Here is a 20,316-nt window from a genome sequence, read left to right on the forward strand (position 1 = left end):
GGAGGTTGGTGGAGACACCTTGTGGGGATCCAGCTCGCTCCAAGAGAAATTGGGGGGGGGGGGACACCTTGTTAGTTGCTTATATTTCTCTAGGAAGACCGATGGAGACACCTTATTGGAATTCATTCCATTCTAAAACATCTAGATAAAATTCTATGAATCAGAGCATCATCACTTCTTTTTTTTTCTGGTGATTGTTCCAATAGGAGGCCAAGGGGCTAGGACATAGATGGGAACATTAAGATTAGGAGATACCACTGTAATGTTTCCTAAGATCAAATAAAACACCCCAGCTTTCAAAGTGGGTTTACATTTCCAGAAAACATTTAAAAAGTTATCCCAACAGCTGTTTTTATTTGAAATTGGTTGATTTTGTGCCTTCTGAGTCTCAACGAAACATTTTTTTTGAACGGGGGAAAAAGTATGAAATGATCATTAGATTCCACCTACTTTAGTTGGGGGGACTAAGTGATACGATTTCCTGTGGTTCAGCTTGCTGCTTGTTTTTCTTTGACCAATACAGAGAAAATAAGAAGATTTAGCTGAAAATGAAATCAGGTCCAATATTATGGATAATAGTGCCTGGCACCGTACAACAGAGTGCTTTGAAATTTCTGGTCTACATAGTTCTTTTTTACACATTATTTCCTTTGATCCTGCAGAATTGCTTGTGAAGTAGAAGCCAGGCACTATTGCAGTTTACTGAAAAGTAGAACCGAGATTTTGTTTTTGGAACTAATAAACTCCATTAAGCAGCAGTAAGCGAACAGCCAAGCAGACATAAAGTTTAGTCATATAAAATTGGGACTCCCCAGCCTTTGATTAACTTATAATGCCAGTCTGCCATGCAAGTAACAGTCACGGACTGTCGATACAAGAAGACAGGTTCTGGTTCACTAAAGCTGCCTACTGGCTGTGCTTGCCCACCAAGGCCCCTAGTCTGCTCCTCAGACTGCAGATAGTGTGGTTTTCCAAGCACACATTTATCTATTGTCCTTTTTCTTCCAAACCTCCAATGGGCAGGCAGTTCAATAGAAAGAGAATCCATCTTTGTCATTCTGACCTGGGAGGCCCTCTAGAATATAGTCTTCAGGCCTTTTCCTCATTCCAAGATCTAAGGAGACTTAACCTTTTCTAACCAGAGCTAACCAGAGTTTGAACTTCAGGCCTTTCCCTCCTTTCATTCACCAGCATTGTATCTGCTTCTTTCTTCTACCTGGGCTATTATTATTATTATTTTTTTTATTCTAATCACAACATTTCCTCTTCCATGTCATATAACCCATTGCTCTCTTTCAAATTTGGTGTGGGACCATGGTCTATATTCTGTCAATTATATTTTAAATATTTTTAAGTATCCAGGCAGGAAGTATAGGTGTGACAACCAGATGGGAAGTAGAGGTGGGTCAAGGAGAACAGGAGAATTCTGGGAAGGAGGAAGTCCATTCCTCTGGAGTCCTTGCCCAGCCACAGAAGAAACAAGAAGTGACTACCTCGCTGTAAAAGGTACTGAGGCATGTGGCTAACACAGATAAGAATAATGGGTTAATAGAAGTTGTAAGAGTTAATACGAAGCCTGAGCTAATGGGCCAATCAGTTTATAGTTAATGTAGACCTCTGTGTGATTTCTTTGGGACTTAATGACTGTGGGAACTGGGCAGAACAGAAAGCCTGTCGACACAAATTCATAGCCTCTTTTTTATTAATTGTTATGACTTGTATAAATGTATATGCATATATACTTAAAAATAACCTGTTCATTTTGTATAATGTTATCTATAGGTACGTTTTCAGGACTGACTAATGGGTAACCAACTGGTGTGTGCTTTCCTAGGGAAGATTGTTTCTCTATTTGGCATTCCTTAGTTGCTCATTGTTCTTCAAGTAGGGTCGAGTCCTCATGGTCTTTTCCCAGTCCAGCTTGGTATGTTTATCATTGATCTTGTTCATCTTGTGTCTCAGCCATTATGTTGGTGAGACTTTATGGGTGCAGCTTCTGACATTCCTAGGAGACACAGTCTCACTCCCTCTAGTCCTTACAATCTTTCTGCTCCCTCTTCTACAGTGTTCTCTGAGCTTAGGTACAGAAGTTGTTTTTGTAAATGTGTCCTTTGGGACTGGGATTCATAGTGCTGAATTTTGACTGGTTGTGATTTTCTGTAAATCCATTGTAAAGAGAAGTCTCCTTGTCAAAGTACAAGGACTACATTTCCCTGTACAAGAACAGGTCTTTAGGATGTAGGTAGGGACTATGGTGGCTTGGTAAAGTCTACCTGGGCTTTTGAGTTTGTTTCTGAAACACTTCTAGAAGCAGCTGCCACTGGCTTACAAACATGCACTTCCACTGGGGACAGCTGTTTGGGTCTTGTGATTGCCGTTCCCTCACAGAGACTTGCATACTCCAGAGTTCCCCAAACTCACATTCATTCCCTGTCTTCCCCTCTTCTCTATTTCTAGCTCCTAGGCATATAGCTGGTAAGCAAATGCATCCTGACTAAAACATGAGTCAATAAATGAATGGATCCAGTTGGGAGGGCAGAACCAGCTCCAGAATGGCTCTTATCCATATCATACTGTTTACATGGTGTACTCATCACTAGGTTAGATAGTTGCGAATTTATTGTCATACATATCCTTTTCAGAAATCTCTGACTCTCTGGATACTTAGGAGATTAAAATGGCATGTGTAAATTATTGGCTAAAACTAAGCTGTAAAGGTGTGAGTTAGATTCCAGAAGCAATCAGTTTAGGTGAAAAGTTACTATAAACCACTAAGAGTCTTTAAGCATCTGTTTCGCAGCTCACTAGCTAGAACTGAAACAATAACTTGATATCAGGCAGTATAGATATATTGCTTTGTATTATTGACCAGATACTTTCTGCAGTACAAATATACACTTAATAAATTAATAGTTTCTTTTGAACTCAGAGATAGTGACAACTTGCAGAGTCCCTGCACAGGTCTAAGACAATGAGAAGGGAAGTGGATATAAGCCCCCATCTCTAACCCAGAAACTGTCCCAGTTGATACTATACACAAAAGAAAGATAGTTTTCTCCAACAAAGCTTCGCTATGTGTACAAACCACTCTTAAGGACAGACCTCATGCCCAGCAGTAGATGGCCATCAAAAAGTGAACTCAACAGCATTTTTGGAGATTCCTTGTTCATAACGCTTTGTCTGAGCTTTCTTTCTTTCTTTCTTTCTTTCTTTCTTTCTTTCTTTCTTTCTTTCTTTCTTTCTTTCTTCCTTCCTTCCTTCCTTCCTTCCTTCCTTTCTTTCTTTCTTTCTTTCTTTCTTTCTTTCTTTCTTTCTTTCTTTCTTTCTCATTTCATCCTATTCTGGTTTGTTTTTAGTTTATCATATTTTACTTTATGTTAATTTATTATTATTTTTTAAAAGCCTGTTTGTATCCTAATGAGAGAGAAAGAAAGAGTTGGAGGAGAAATTTTAATCAGAATATATTGTATGAAAAAAATCTATTTTCAATTAAAAATTAATAGTTTTTATTTCATCAAATTAGGCCTTTATTTGATGAAGTTTAGCCCTGGAGGGAAAACCATATGAGTCTCATAAACACAGCTCACTGTTTAAAAAACATTCATGTTAGATTCTGGAGGCAAATATGCAAACTATATCTATTTGAATGCACTAAACTTTATCTTGTCAATTATATAGAATATCTTTTCATGAAAATCTTTTAGGATAAAAACAAATCTTGAATAAAAAAGAATGATGTTTACAATAGAGTTTTATTTTTCTTTTTTAAATTGATTCATCAGGACCTTGGGGCCTGTGATTGGTTTGAAAGAAAATGGCCCCCAAAGGGAGTGGCATTATTAAGAAACATAACTTTGTTGAAGGAAGCATGTCATTATGGGGGTGGGCTTTGAGATCTCCTATGACCAAGCTCTCTGTGCTCAGTATCTCAGTTTACTACCTGTTGCCTGTAGGACTCTCAGTTCCTTCTGTAGCACCATGTCTGCCTGCACACCACCATGTCCAGCCATGATGATGTTGGACTGAGCTTCTGAACTGTGAACCACCCCAATGAAATGTTTTCCTTAGTAAGAGTTGCTGTGGTCATCATGTCTCTTCACAGCAGCAGAACACCTAACTAAGATATGGCCTTTCGAGGTCTTGATCTAATGTTGTAGACCAGTACATGAATACAAAACAGTCTTAAGGAGATTTTTTTAAAGAGTAAAAGAGAAAAATAACTTTCTTTGGGTTACTTGAAGCCAAATTTGGGAAAAAAAAAGTCTAGTTGGACTTTTTAAGAAAAAAAAATGACCAAAATCTAAGTGCTAGGCTAGTGAGCTTCTAAAAGGCCCCAAAGAGAGAGCAACAGTTCCCAAAAGATATTCATAATAAACCATTTCAAATAAAAAGACTAAGCTTGTCCTGGGGTCAGGGGTCTTCTCCCTAGAGCAAGCTGTTTTCTCAACATAAAATATGCTAGAGATGGAAATTCTTCAATCAGCCTAGGGCTTCCACAGAATCCAAAAGATGTAGTGAGGGTAGTTACAGCTGGAGTGTCTACCCGAAAACCTCTAGACCAGGACCTCTCACCAGAAAGGTGTGACTGAGGGTGTGTCCATGACAGTGGCTGCAGTTCAGAGCCTGTCAGAACCAAGGAGACAAAGTACCTCCCCCTCTCCCTGCTGCCTGTCAGGCCAAGCAGCTTGAGCCAGCTCTATTTAATCCCATCGAATGTGGGAGATGCCCTGTGGATGTGTCCCAGGGTAAGGAAATAAGCTAGTTCCTGGAGAATGACTGTTGGTTATGGAAGTTTAGCTAAGGTAGTGGCCCCATCCATGCCACAGTATCAGACATCACTGTTCACAGACTTCGATTTGGTCTTTCATTTTCTTTGCATTGCTATCCTGGGGGTTTCTATTACTATTGTGTTAAGGAGAGAAAAGGTTTGTTTGAACTTAGAATTTGTAGTCCACCTTTGAAGGAAATCAGGGAAGGCAGTCAGGCCAAGAACTTGGAGGCAGAAATGGATGCAGAAGCAAAAGAGGAATGCTGCTTACTGGCTCATTCCTTGTGGTTTGCTCAGCTTTCTTTCTTATAACACCAAGGGTGGATGACACTTTCCACAGTGAACTAGGTCCTCCCACATCATCATCAATCAAGAAAATGCCCTCCAGTTTTGTTCACAGGCCAATATATTGGCGGCATTTTCTCAACTGAGGTTCCCTCTGTTCAAATGACTGTTATTTGTATCAAGTTGACATAAAGCTAGGTAGCACAATCATCCAATACATTTGTGGTAACAGCTACAATTTTTATTTACTTATTTAACTTTTGGTATTTTGTATCTCAGAGAAGACTTCCACTAGATTAAAATTATAGGCCCCTCACAATGACGAGCAAATATTAATTTTTATACTGATTTTACAGTTGGCCTCTTTGATTCTAAGGTGTATTATTACTGTATTTATGTAGCCACTCCCACAAACTTCCAGAGTTCAGGATGACACTGAACTTTCCCCTTGCCCATTTCCTGTGACTATGAAAAGAACAAAACATGACTCTGCATGTCTAAAGTATCAAACTAGATCTCAGGAATCTTTCATATTTGCTACTAAAGAAAAGAATAAGTAAGCCTGCTTATTCTTTTCTCTGTTTTGACATGAAGGACATTACCTTTTTCTCTCTCTGAGGCACCGAAATTTTAACGGTGGAGAGAAAGTTTCTGCTGGCTGCCATTCAGGTTGTCAGCTCTTTAAATACCGCTAGCATACTCTAAAAGGCTTTTATTCCTTGATTCTGTCATTTCTGTCAGAAGGTAGAAATTAATTTCAGGAAATCTAACTATAGGGAATTGTTTTATCTTGCCTTTCTACTGTTCAGTTTATGATCCAAGGTCATTATGACAGAAGTTTTCTAGCACTCATCCACATCTGAGTTCCCCTCCTCCGCCTCATCTGACTATTTCGTGAGAAGACATGATGAGGAATTAACTTATTGCTCCCAGACCCTTCAGAGCCCTTCTCTTGCCTCTGCAGCTGTAGAAGCCTCAGCTTCCAGATGGAAAAGATGAACCAGCCAGCAAGGGTTCTCATGAACAGGGCATATGCCAGCAAACGGGGGCCAGGCAGGATGAGGGAGAAGGAAGCTGCTTTGGCATAAATTACTGAGATTTGGAAGAGAGTAAATCTACTTTTCTCCCCCACTACACTCTAATATAGTGGCTGCGTGAGATAATAGGTATGTTAATGAACATAATTGTGGTAGCCCTTCTAAATGTATATGTGCATTTAACAAATTGCTTTTCTCAAATATATTAATTTTAATTTCTTAATTATGAGTTAAAGAAAAATGCAAAATTTAAAAAGAATTTAAATGATTTTAATTATTATGGAGATTGTTGTGTAAGAAGTATAAAGTCAAAGAAAAAGAAAATAAAAATATTTTGTGTTCTCAAAAGTCCTGGATTTTCATGAAGAAAATCACATTTACTTAATAACTTTAGCCGAACTGAGCAAATATAAATTATTTCACAATTTCTGAATAAAGAAATGATTTTCAATGATGTTTGAAGGAATAAAATAAAATAACATTAAAAAAAACTAAAACTATCTGAATCTACTCTTCTCACTTAAATTATTGAATTATTTGAGAAGGAAACATTGTAAGTCTCTGAGAATAATTTTATTCATAAATTGTAAGTTATGTTTGAATTTAAAAAATAGCAAAGCCGACAGAAAAGTAAATAATATTGCTTCTATTGTTCTTAGGGCCACAGAGGTTGATAATTATCCACAGATGCTGGGATGGAAATAGATGCTAGCCTTGGATTCGTACCCAAGAAATTATTCCCCATTGCAGATGACTACGCACCAACTGAAGAATGTTTTCAGAGGCACATGGGATTTTTAACTTGGGTGTATGTATTATTTCTGATTCAATCTGTATGTTTTCTTTATATTATAAGTGCTACTACTGTGTGTTTGTGTGTGTTTCTTTCCAATGAAATAATTGTATGCAAACATAGAAAGTAAGCAAGTGGTAAGAACATGCCTCTCAACTTCAATTTTGCACACATAAAACTGCAAGAGCAAAGGGAATAAAAACACAGGAGCAAAGACACAGGAAATAGCAAACTTCATGTGTTCCCCTGAGGTTAAAAAATAATCATCCTAAAGTAAGCTCTACCATTATATATACTGGTTTGAATTTGATTTCATAGTCAACATAAACGTGGTTGATTTATTGGCAAATAACCAAGTGCTGTCATTCCACCAAGTTAAGAGAAACTATAGCTCAGGGGGACTCAGAACTTGAGGCTTTCATCCGTGGTTGTGATCTATGCTAGCTTTGGAAGGATTGGCACAGAACTAGGTAACACAGTCACCCAACACAGTAGTGGAAACAGCTACAGTTTTTACTTATTTACTTGTAGTACTTTGTAGCTCAGAGAAGACTTCCGTAAGATTAAAATCATAGGCTCCTCATAATTACAAGCAGATGCTAATTTTCATTTAACTTAAAAACTCTATCATGGATCTACATATTGATGTAAAAAATGATCTCTTTGATTCATTTCCACCCTAAAATATAATTCATGAAAATCACGATCAATTACATGCAAAGCAATACCACTTCCAAAATTCATGGCCAGGAAAAAGATTGTAGCAGGTGATGAGTGTTATCGTTGACCTCTGAAGATAGGTAAAAATTTAGGTTGCAGATTCCCCAAAGCATTTGAAGTTTGTATCCTAAAATTTCTTACAAATATAGCTCAACTGAAATGTTAGTTCATAGGAAATAGTGATTGCTTAGTAGTCTCTTTTCTGCTACGGTGAGTGAGTATCCCAATAAAAAGCAATCTAGAGGAGAAAAAGGTTTACTTTAGCTTATGCTTCCAGGTTGAGGCCATTCTTTTTCAATCGTTTCGTAACAGGCTGGATCAAACTCTGGGAGTCTGATGTCAGGTGGTTTATGGCAGCATATTTAAACATAGTACAATTTGGGAAAAAAGTTTCCCAGTGCAACAAACACAATCCCAGGTGCACAAGGAGGCATGGCTACATTGAAATTCAACACAGAGTACGTGTCATTTCTTTCAAGAAGAAGGATTCTAAAGATAAGCTACCTATAGTAACTCAAGGGGCCAGGGAAGGATCTGGCATGATCTTGTCATACAGATCGTGTAGAGGTCCTTTGGATTATTAACCACCTCAGGTCCTGTTTGTGGGAACTTGTAGGAGCTCTTGGCTATATAGATAATAAAAAGGCCATTTAAATTACTAGCCACCTCCTGCTCTGGGTGTGGAAGCTTGCTATGGACAGGACCAACAGATAAATTCAGATTGCCAGGCTATAATCACTGTTAATTCCCAGATTTCTGGATTAAAAACAGGTAATATGTCCTTCCCTCTGAAAGGATTATTCTGTGTGCTTGTCACTCCTAGTTTCTCTGGTGATCTGTGGATACAAGGACCTTTACGATCCCAACAAAAAAGAGGGAATAACTTGCTCGAGGAAGTCCAACCCACTTGCTGTAGAAAATGAGTTTTGAAAATGTCATAGGGATAAATGAAAGAAAGATAAGGTGGAATGAAATTCCATGAAGAACCCAGGAGTGGGTATGAATAGGGAAATGAGTATGTTGCTCTCAGAGTCAAGTGATATAAGATTTTGAACAACATCTTGCAGAGGAAAGAAAGAATTAAATAATATCAGATGAAGGGACGCATGATCAAGTTTTGTTTTAGATTAGACACACTGACAAAAGTCCAGTACTGGATTTAAGAGCAAACATGACTGAAAATAGGGAGTCCAAATAGGTTGGCATTGCTGTTGTCTAGACTACCAGCTGGGTAAAGACCATCATAACAGAAAAGGGTGGACCAAAAATCATTTAAGAAGCATGATTCTATTTATTAGTATATGGAGAGTGAAAATGAGTGTGGTATTATTTGTAGGTCAGTAGCTTTAATGGAGAAGCAAATTATAGAGACAATTGCTATCATTACTCCATCCTATCAGCTTCCTCTCATGGTGTTTTGCTGTGTATCTGGAGCTTACTATGCAGCCCAGGCTGACCTCAAACTCATGATTCTTCTGTCTCAGTATCGTTAGTTGTAAAGCCACCATACCTAGTATAATGGTTAATCTTCATTGACAACTCCATGGGATTCAGAATCACCATGGAAACAAGTCTTTGGGCATATCTGTGCAGGTTTTCTAGGTTAGGTCTGTTGAGAAGGGAAGATTCATTCTCCATGTAGTCTGCACATTTCCATGGGCTTGAGTGTGATCCAGAATGAAAGCAGAATGGGGACTGAGCAGCAGGGCTCTCCTCTCCCTGCTTCCCAACTGTGATGCAGTGTGAGCTGCTGACTCAGATTGCATGGCTTTCCTGCCTTGACAGACTGCACCCAGGAACTGTGAGCCAAAGGCATCCCTTCCTTTGTTAAATTGCTTTTGTCTGATTCTTGTTTTGTTTTGTTTTTTTTTTTGCAATAAGCAACTAATATATCTTGGTTATTTCACTACTCTTAATGTTTCAAAATTCATTTTAGGTACAGTTGAACAAACAAGACAATATGGTTATCTTACCCATTGGGGGCAAGTGTAAAGATGGTGATATAATTTGGTGAGAAATTTTAATTTTGAACATTGTAATTTTGAGATTTTTGTGGTAAGGGGATATGAGCAGCCAGATTTTTTGAGATAAATGAGATAATTTAAGTCTATGTTTGGACTGGGGAGAACATTTGACGAATGAAAGAGTGCGGTCAAAAGGTAGTTGATAAAATTGCATGAGTTATGTGAACGAAGCAGTGGTCAGTAGCTTACTAAAGAAGACAGACTTTTTAAGGCAAAGGGTGAGAAACAAAAGCTCAAGACAAAACAAAAACAAAAAGACCAGAGTTGTTGAAATAAAAATTATGAAAACCTTAACTTTTTTTAAGAAATAGGAGTGCTAACATTAAATTCAGAAAAGAGGTGGGTGGTTTGGACTCACAGATTGTGTGACACCTGACTCTATCTCTATTATTTTGTGGCATTTTCTGTAGCCCTTTACAGTAACTGTACTCTATTAAATCAGCACCCACAAAGCAATGCAGCATGAGCCAGGGTTCTGCAGGACTCCACATCTGTACGAAGGATGCGGCAGATAATCCATGTGAAGGAGAGAGTAGGTAGAACAACTGTGGCTGATTCGAGTGAGGGCCATGCATCCTGATACTAATCCCTTGTTCACAGTTCCACACAATTCCAGATTCAGAACCACAGTCTCTTCGAGCATTTCTTTTCTTGTGGGGGAAGATGATGATTGGCAGCTACGACACTGCTCCTGCTTATTTGTCATTGAGAGCTATGATAAATATCAAGCCCAGCAAAATAGACTCAGAGAGCTTCATAAGAGTATAAATTTGTACAAAAGTATTAAACATATCTATGGTTCTGCTAGTTCATTATCTTTGAAATCATTTTTACTTAGATTTGGATTCTAAACATTGTCTAAGTAATGCCCAAATTAAGAAAATTACCACAAGCAGCCACTCTCTATACAGTTAATGCAGTTATTTGATGAGTTGACCTCATAGTGCAAATGTATTCCCCTTGATTCTATCATTTATATTCAACTATAGACAGATGTTCCAGTCTGTCTGTGTGATGCTTTATTTAAAGCATAATATCTGATGAGAAAGGAAGCCATTTAGCTCTGATGGGAATCTGCTCTCTGTGGCCTACAACCTCACACTCTCCATTTTATGTAATTATAGTTCCTAATAGTTGCTGAAACGACTTAAGCACTTGGGACTCGTCATTTAGACTCTTAGACCCTCTCATGCCATCGAGTGGCGGCTCCTGAATAGGCAGCAGCCATGAGAATACAAGTTTGATTTTTTTCATTCTTTATAACCCTATTCATAATAATTAACTTTTTAACATAATCCTTCAGAAGCATGTGCCTAGGTCTAACTGGCGCATCATTAGCATTTCCTTTAAATCAGTTATATTCCCGGCATATTTTCAGTTGTAATTGAGAGTCTGTGGTTGGTTTTGCCTCTTCCTTATTTCTCTCCTTTCCTCTTCTACATACATCTAGGTTTTCTCCTTTTCTTCGCCTACTTCCCCCCCAACCCTTTCTCAAGGAGAATATTATTAGATAGTTAGAGAAAAATCATAGTACAGGTTAGGCATAATCCTAGCAGCTGCCAGGAGGAGAGATGAAGAAAAAGTCACACCTTCCAAGGAAGGAATGAAGTAGAAATAGCTAGTTTAGAAAGGAAAAGGAAAGGGAAGTGGTGAGCGAGCCAAGGAAAGCGCCCCAAAGACACCTTCATTTTTTTTCCTCATTCAAATTGCCCCTCCTTGACTCTTTCTCCCTAGAAATATTTTAATCTCTTAGTTTTAATGTCCATTATATATGCATACTAGGAACTGAATCCTTGGTTTCACTGAAATTAATCAGATACTCTACAATTGAGCTATACCTACTGCTCCTTAATATATATTAAGATATATTACATTAATACATTTATGTATATTTAATAGCAAACTAATTTAATGACCTCAAAACAGTCTTATGCTCATATATACTCGAAATTAGAAATGAAAATCTGTTGAACTCCGATCAACTCTGCTTCATGGGCTCCCAATGGGGAGTACTTCTGTACTGAACTCAGATCCCACAGGAGGGGTGTTTCTCAGATCACAAAGAATTCCATTTCTCTTTGTCATAAGCAAACTTTTATTTTTAACCACACTACAAAAAATGTTGCCACTTTATTTTTTATTTTATTTTCGAAAAAGAAAACCAAGTATCTTTTTTTCATTATACATACCAATTTGAGTTCCCACTCCCTCCCCTTCTTGCATCTCCTCCATTTTACCCCCCATGCACTCCTCAGAGAGGGTAAGGCACATTTCTTTGGGGAAGGCCAAGGCCCTTCCTACTATATCTAAGCTGAGCAAGGTATCCATCCCAAGAGAACAGGTTCTCAGAAAGCCAGTATAAACAGTAGGGATAAATTGTGGTGCCATTGCCCCTTAGTTTGCCCCAGCCGTATAACTGTCAGCCACATTCAGAGGGAATAGTTTGGACCTATGCTTGTTTCTTCCCAGTCTAGCTGGGAGTTGGTGAGTTCCCATTAGCTCAGGTAGACTGTTTCACTTCTTTGCTCATATTTTCACTCCTCCCACTCTTCAACTGGACTTTTGGAGTTCATCCCAGTGCTCTGATAACTGTTTATATCAGTTGTTGGATGAAGGTTCTATGGTGATGCTTAAGGTATTCGTCAGTCTGACTACATACAGGCTAAGGCCAGTTTGGGCCCCCCTGGTCTATTGTTTAGTGTCTTAGCTGGGCTCAACCTTGTGGATTCCTGGGAATTTCTCTCAAGCCAGGTTTCTTGTTAGCCCCATAAAGGTGCCCTCAATCAAGATGTCTCTTTCCTTGCTCTCATCTCTGTCCTTCTTCCATCTTGACTATCCCGTTCCCTCAAGTTCTTTTCCCCCTCCCCTTCTTTTTTCCTTTTCCCTTTCTACCCTTTCTTTTCTCTCCACCCCCATGCTCCCAATGTTGTCAGTAAATCTTGTCTATTTTGACTTTCCAGGTGAATCTATACATGTTTTTCTTAGGGTTCACCTTGTTACTTAGCTTCTCTATGATCATGGACTATATAGGCTCAATATTCTTTGTTTATAACTGGTATTCACTTATGAGTGAGTACACCACCATATTCATGTTTTTGGGTCTAGGTAACCTCACTCAGGATTATGTTTCCTAGTTTCATTCATTTGCATGCAAATTTCAAGATGTCATTGTTTTTAACCGCTGAGTAGTACTCTAATGTGTAAATGTGCCACATTTTCTTTATTCATTCTTCAGTTGAGGGGCATCTAGGATGTTGTCAGGTTCTGGCTATTACAAATAATGCTGCTATAAGCATGGTTGAACAAATGTCTTTGTAGTATGATTGAGTATCTTTTGGGTATATGCCCAAGAGTCGAATTGCTGGATCCGCCACTGTCTAATAGTTACCCCCAAACTGGAAACAAATCTAAGGACAAAATAATCCATGTCCAGCTTGAAAGATGAATTCTTATAGAAAATTCTTGAGTTTTGAGGCATTGTAGTACTGAGGAACTGGAATTAGTTCATATATATATGATTATGTCTAACTTACAGAAGAAACAAATAAAAACCTAGAAGGGAAAAGAATAATTTAAAATACAAATGATGTATTTAAATATAAAGCTGTAGAAATATTTTAGAGAGGTGTCTATATACTATTTATGTTTCTTCTATTCATGATTCATCTATTACCATTTAAAGTTTAAGAATGATCAGAGTTTCTATATTTGTTAAGTTTTTCATACCAACCATGTTGATATATCAATTTCTTTACATTTAATAATAATCACTGGATAATAATTACAACTCCTAAAATGTTCCCTACATTTAAAAGACTCTTTTTGGTACTATGTATGTACATATACACAGAGTTTCACTGGGAAAACTGTCACCTGTATTCTTGTCTGACACTTGCCAACCTTCTAATACTTTGGCTTATTTTACTCATTTGTAATTATGCCTGGGCATCTCAGAGAAGCTGGTAAATTAGAACATGGGAAACAAAGACTCACTGCTCTCAACTTCTTCCTGTTAACCATCAACTTAGCCTACTGCACTCCATGTTTTGATAGGGTTGGTGTCTTCGAGTCCCTGCAGAAAAGACTCAGGTTTCTGTATTAAACCACCAGCTGGAACAGTCCAGGTCAAAGTCTGAAGTGTGCCATCACTGAACTGAGACAGACATTTCTCTTGTGGAATTATCACTTTAACATCTGAAGGAAATGAGAAAATAAATTCATACTTTAAAAATTCTCTGCTATGGACAAAAGAAAGAATAGAGTTTTCCTTTTCAATGTTAGTATCTTCTTTTTGTTCTAAGCAGTTGGGTGTTGTCAGTATGGAGAGGGGAAAATCTGAGCTGCAGTTAAATGTTTGAATAATTCCTGCTGTTACCTGACTGTCAGGTAGCTGCAGGCAGGGAGAATATGGAGGAGGGGGTATTGTTAGCAATAGTGAGCCGAATAATGCTCAGTCTGTCAGTGGGACAAGGAAGTTTGCAAATACTCTGAATAAGCCCTTACAATGCACAGAGTTAGACTGTGTTTTGCTTGTCAAAGTATATAGAAAGGTTATCACAGGATCAGTCAAAGAAATTTTGCCTTCCTAATATATTCTCTACCATCACGAAATATTTTTAAATGAAATTATACTTGCTTATACCTCTCATCTTTGTGAATATACTGACAAACTTCACAAATGGTAACATGGATCTTTATTTTCAATTTTGATATTAATGGTACTTAGCATTTACAGCTTAGGCAAAATAATTTAAAGTATTTTCTACTGAAATTATGATGGATAACTTAAAAAAAAGGCTTTAAGCATAGAAATTACTGAAGATGCACAAGATCATAAAAGTAATTTAGAAGAATTCTGAAACACTTCACTAGTTATTATATTTCTCCATATACAGTCCCTGTGCAATGTAACAAAGGAGCCACATTCAGGTGTTAATGGTTATACTGGGACATGCTCTTAAGATATAGGTTTCGGTTACTCTAGAATCTCAGTATATAGAGAACTAGGTGTCTTTAGTGAGAAACCTACTGCAAAACAAATACTCAAACTCTCCTTGCTATGTTCTCATATTGAAACTTCCCTCTAAATTGTGTCTCTGAATACGTGCTGTGAGGAGGTAATAAGAATAAAGAAGAGATAAATAAGAAAAAGAAGCAGGGTGTACTCATGCAGTTCAGGTATATGTCTATATGGAGAACGGTGTAGAGAAAGATGTTGTCCGTTCTTATGGTGGTATAGATTATTTTGAAAACAATCAAGTTAACTGTCTTAGAGATCAAAGAATAGCAAACAAAAGAGTAGAAAGTTGTTCCCTTTGTATCACAGACCCTTTGTAGTGAGGCTGTCTTGGCATGAATGTTAATTTTCATTTTAAAATAAGAATATATTATTTTGTTATCTAGTAATTAGTGGTATCAAATTTGAAAAATAAATGCAAAAATTCACACGTATAAGCAAAACATCTATTCTAGAAGCAAGTATGAGCAAACTTTTTATTTGTGGGCACTTTGTGGTTCTTAGAAGGATGAATATTGCAGATTAGAAGGTTCTTTGATGACTCTTTGACTTACTGATAAGGTAATATGGATTTGAGATGAAAACAAAAGCATTATTTTGTAAAAGCTGTACCCATGCACACCTCCAACTTGAGCAACGACAGTAGGAGAGAGATACAGAACTTGCCCATGGACCAGCAGTTTAAAGCTGAGTTATATTGGAGCTGATTTGATGTTGTTTTCATGAGGGTATGTAAGAGAACAGAATTTATACAATGTTAGGTGACTAGCATCTCTCATGCATCTTCTGACTCAGCCCTTTGGATACTTTTTCAAGTAGGGTGGTTACTCAACAAATATTTGCTGAATTAGTCTCTAAATAAGCAGAAAAAAATACACATTGAATGAGTTACATACATACCTTGAATGTTGAAAAGCTATTATTTCAAGGGAATTGCTCCCCTTTCAATAGATTCACTTCTCAGGGCTTTCATTTAGCCAAAAGGAATGTTTTCTACTTGATCTGTGTAATCCTACCCACACTGACCTTGAGTTTCCTCTCCTCTAATAGCTTGACTGAGGGAGGTGCTGTTAAGAGCTTACAAACTCAAGGTTGAATTATTATGTTGTTGTGTGGAAAAATGTTTGGTATAAAGAGACAAGAGCCATATGAAGTGGGTAACGTCTTGCATTTTAAGTATGCAGAATAGTCCACAGATGGCCAATTCAATGGGATGATTTTCAAAACTATTTCCATTAACACATAGGCATTATAATAATCTTTCTGTTTTACATAAGCTTCATTTGACAAAATAACCCCCAATTAGATGGGGACACTTTAGAGCTGGGTCTGGCGGTGCAGAACTGATAATGCAGCGTGTTAAGAGGCTGGGACAGGAGAATCACAAGTTCAAGGCCAGCCTGAGCTGCAGAGTACAAACTTCTTCAAAATAAAAAGTGAAAAGGAGGGCAGGGGATAAAGCACAGAGGTAGTACGCTTGAGGTCCTGGGTTCAATCTCTAGTAAGGAGAAACAGAGGGAAGGGGACTGGGAGTGGAGTCAGAGAGAGAGAGCGAGAGCTGAAAGATTAAAAAAGATTGAGGGAGGCAAAGAAGGAAAGAAACAGAAACTTTAGGTTCAAATTTAGAATGAGAATGATCTTTCTTGTAACATAAACCCAGAATAAATCATCATATAACATAGAGTAAATACTCCTGGAGTCAGCACAAACAATCACATTGTCTTTTGTCAAGTATGCATGGCTCAACTCTCAATGTAGATTGTTTTCAATAAGATTTTCAGCAGGAAACTGAGGTTGTTAAACACCCCAACCTTTTCAGAATGCAGCAATGGTCCTCCATGGTGGCTATGTCACATTATTAAACCATGAAAAGCATAGTTTGTTTCTATAAGTTTATATGCATTAGTATTCTTCATGCCCTGTAACACCAGAGCAAAGACTAAGAAATCACAAGCAGCTGCATGTGATATGTGATTCAGTAAGTTCTCTAAAGTGTGTAAACTGAAGCCCAATCTTAGAGAGGCCCTTAATACTATGCACAAAATGAGCTGAATGTATGTGGTGCTACTTTCAACCAAGGCAGAGACAGGATCATTGTATACATGCTATCCTTTTTCATTCCAACCAGTGTGGATGGGTTTCCCCAAATGGTAACTGTGGAAGGCAAATTTGAACCCTGAAGTTTGGGTTTTAACTGCTAGAATTCCTGAAAAACCTTAAATTGTAGCCTTCAATATAGGCAGAAATCCTTTTTGTTTTGATAGTAAATAACTTCAAGGAATAGTTGGCCACATTTTATAGTTTTTTACAAAATATCACAAGTTTTATGTTAAAACAACACTTCAAGGAGATTTGGGGGGACATGCATTCTTCTGGACAGTATAGAATTTCTTGCTAGAAGGAACTAAGAACACTCTTGTAGGCATGACTATTACCATGGTTTGCCTCCACTTCGGTCCATGATAAAATTGGGAGGACAATATGGAGATAAGGTAAGTCTACAGAGTCAGAGCTCAATAAAAAAGTGAAACATGGTTTAAAGAGAATCTAATGGAAACATAAAATGACACTATTATCTCTCAGGGAGAGAATTCCATGATCACAAAGGGTTAGCTCTTCACTTAGGCAAGTACCTTTTATATCGACTCCCAGCATAGTAAGAAAGCACTTCTTTCAACACACACCCCACATAGCCTCTTGATCTCCCTTATAAAATCAAATATTGCTTAATCAATAAAAACTCCCTCCCAGAGGACACACTTCTTCTGTTTCCACTTAAATATTTCTACAAAGTGTCACCCCTCATGCCTATGGATTTGCATATCCAGACAATTATGGAGCGTCTGGCTGCACACAGCGGATCAAGGCAAGGCACACATATCAAAGCTTTTCCTGATTTTGTGCCAGACATGAAAAGATCAGTATCTTAGTTATGTAATATAGTCCGTCCGAGATTGTACACAAAAGCCCTAAAAACCACTCAAAACCGCAACACATTTAGAACTTCAAAAGACAGGAGAAAAAGCATGCAAATGGGTTTATCTTCCTTTGTTCTTGCATTCTGAGGCTGTCAAATAGGAGCTCACTGAGTCCCATCAGGACCAAGAACTACTAACATACAGCAATGCCTGAAATCCTAAGGAAAAACAAAACAAAACCCTGTTCCCTGTGACGGGCATCATTAACTCTTCCCCTACAGCTTATGCAGACGTATAGCAATGGCTTTTTCCAAACAAGCAGTGTTAATCTTATTTAAAGATTGACTTATTTACCAAAATTTAAATTAAAAAGATTTGTGAATTTTCTCTTTATGTTTGCAAATAAGGTCATCTGGTAACTCCTGTCCCATTGGGTGGAGTGAGTGAGCACTAGGTCTTTCCTTCCCCCAGTCTGCCATATTCTCCTAGAGTTGACTAGTTTTTGCAAGCCTTTCATTTTATGGTATTTAGTCTTCCCTAAGTTGCATCATCTAATATTCAAAATTTTGTTTATAGCATATCTATTTACACATAGTTTCAATGCAAAAGAATTTTCAATTATCTTCGTTTTCCTCCAGCTTCTATTTTCTACCATACATTGCTTTAAGTATTTGCTCCTCTAAAAATGTGTATGTTGAAGCAGAATCTCAATGCGGTAGTACAAGGGCCAGATCACCAGGAAGTATTCAGATCTTAAGGTGGAGCACTTGTGAATGAGGTCAGTGTCCTTAAGTGTAGCTCCAACAGCATGGCTCCAACAAGGGTCATAAAGATGGCTCAGTAGTTAAAAGCACTTAGTGTTCTTACTGAGGATCTGGGTTTGATCCCCAGCATCCACATGGTAGCTCACAACTATCCCCATTCCCAAGGCATCCAACACTCTTCTGGCCTCCAAGGACATGGCCTGCATGTGGTGCAAAGTATTAGATGTGAGGAAAACACTCATTCATACAAAATAATACAAGCAATTTTAAAAAATAACCTCAAGAACCACCTGGTGAGAAAGGGAGAATTAGTTTCCTCTGAGACAGAGTTTCTGAGGATATCCAACCCTAAGTGCTCAGCTTTGGACTCATGTGCATATGCGCAATGATAAATGGACTCAGCAAGTTGTTCATATGTGTGTGGATATATTATATATGATAATCATAATTAAAATTAAAAAATGACCATGAATTGGGCTGGGGTGGACACAAAAGGTGTTTGAGGTGAGGAGAGGGAGAGGTGATATAGATACAGTGTTCAGGTGCTAAGTTTCACAGAAAATAAAAGTTAAAAAGAGAACAAAAACATACACCTGTTGTTTTCCTCCCACACGATTTTTGTTGGCTAGAATTTGCATTTTTCATAATTGCTGTTATGTGATGTTAAAAATATTAAAGCACCTACCATTTCCCTAAAGCTCATCTCAAATAGCCTGTGCAATTGTCTTCCATCCAGCCTCATTTGCACGAGAGAGAGTCCTCATCAAGTACATCTTCTTACTAATCTCCTGCTTCCTTTCTGCTTCATCAAAATAATTATTTAATATTCTACTTTGGTTTATTTGCTTTTATGTATCTGCTTACTCATATATACCATGACATACATGTGGAGGTCAAAAGACAACTTCTAGAAAATCTATCTTCTCCTTCCACATTTGTGCACCTGTGATCAAACTCAGGCTGTCAGTCTTAGCAACAAGCATTCATAACCACTGAGCATTATCACTGCCCCCCCCAAATACTATATACTAACTTGTCATGTTAAAAGAGTCATATCTTCTTTTTTTCTGGATGCTTTAATATAAATTTGTATTCGTGTATATTCTTGGATTTCATTTTGACATTCTTATACATGTATATAACATATTTTGATTCTATGATATGATGTTGCAGGTATTATGTAAATCCTGAACCTGCTTCATCACTACCACATCAAGGGGTGCTCTACCAAAAAAGATGTATTCTAGACAATGCACTGTATTATTTGCAGAGTCTTTTGTTATTGCTTTGAGGTTTTCTTAGTGCTTTTAGAGTTTCATACAATGTATTTTGAACACATTCATTCCCTTCCATTACTCCTTTCAGTTTCACCTCATTTTTCTACTCATGGAACTTTGTGCCGTCTTCCTTTAAAGTGAGAAGGAGGAGATGAAAAGAAGGAGGAGGAAAGTAGGAGGAGGAGAAGGAGGAGGAGGAGGAGGCAGAGGAGAAGGAGGAGGAGAAGGAGGAGGAGGAGGAGGAGGAGGAGGAGAAGAAGAAGAAGAAGAAGAAGAAGAAGAAGAAGAAGAAGAAGAAGAAGAAGAAAGAAAGAAAGAAAGAAAGAAAGAAAGAAAGAAAGAAAGAAAGAAAGAAAGAAAGAAAGAAGAAAATATAGTTATTGTGCTCATTTATTTGCTCTAAGGTATGTAGCCTTCCCTTGGATCATGGTTAACTGATTCCCCTTCCTTGGCAGCTAACACTTGGCAATAGCTTCTCAGCTAGGGCTGAAACCTTGTGTTCACGTGCCGTCCTCTCCATGCTGGGAAGTTGTATAGATTGAGCTTGTACAGGTCTTGTGCATGCTGTCACCTCATGAGTCCATATATGCTGCTGTCTTGCTGTGTTTAGCAAACACTGTTTGTTTGCAGTCATTTGCTGCCTCCAACTCACATATTTTTCCACTCCTTCTCCTGCAATGATCCCTGAGCACTTCAAAGTCTCTCATTTTGTA

This window comes from Chionomys nivalis, chromosome 4 (genome assembly GCF_950005125.1).
Source record: "Chionomys nivalis chromosome 4, mChiNiv1.1, whole genome shotgun sequence".
Taxonomy (NCBI): Eukaryota; Metazoa; Chordata; class Mammalia; order Rodentia; family Cricetidae; genus Chionomys; species Chionomys nivalis.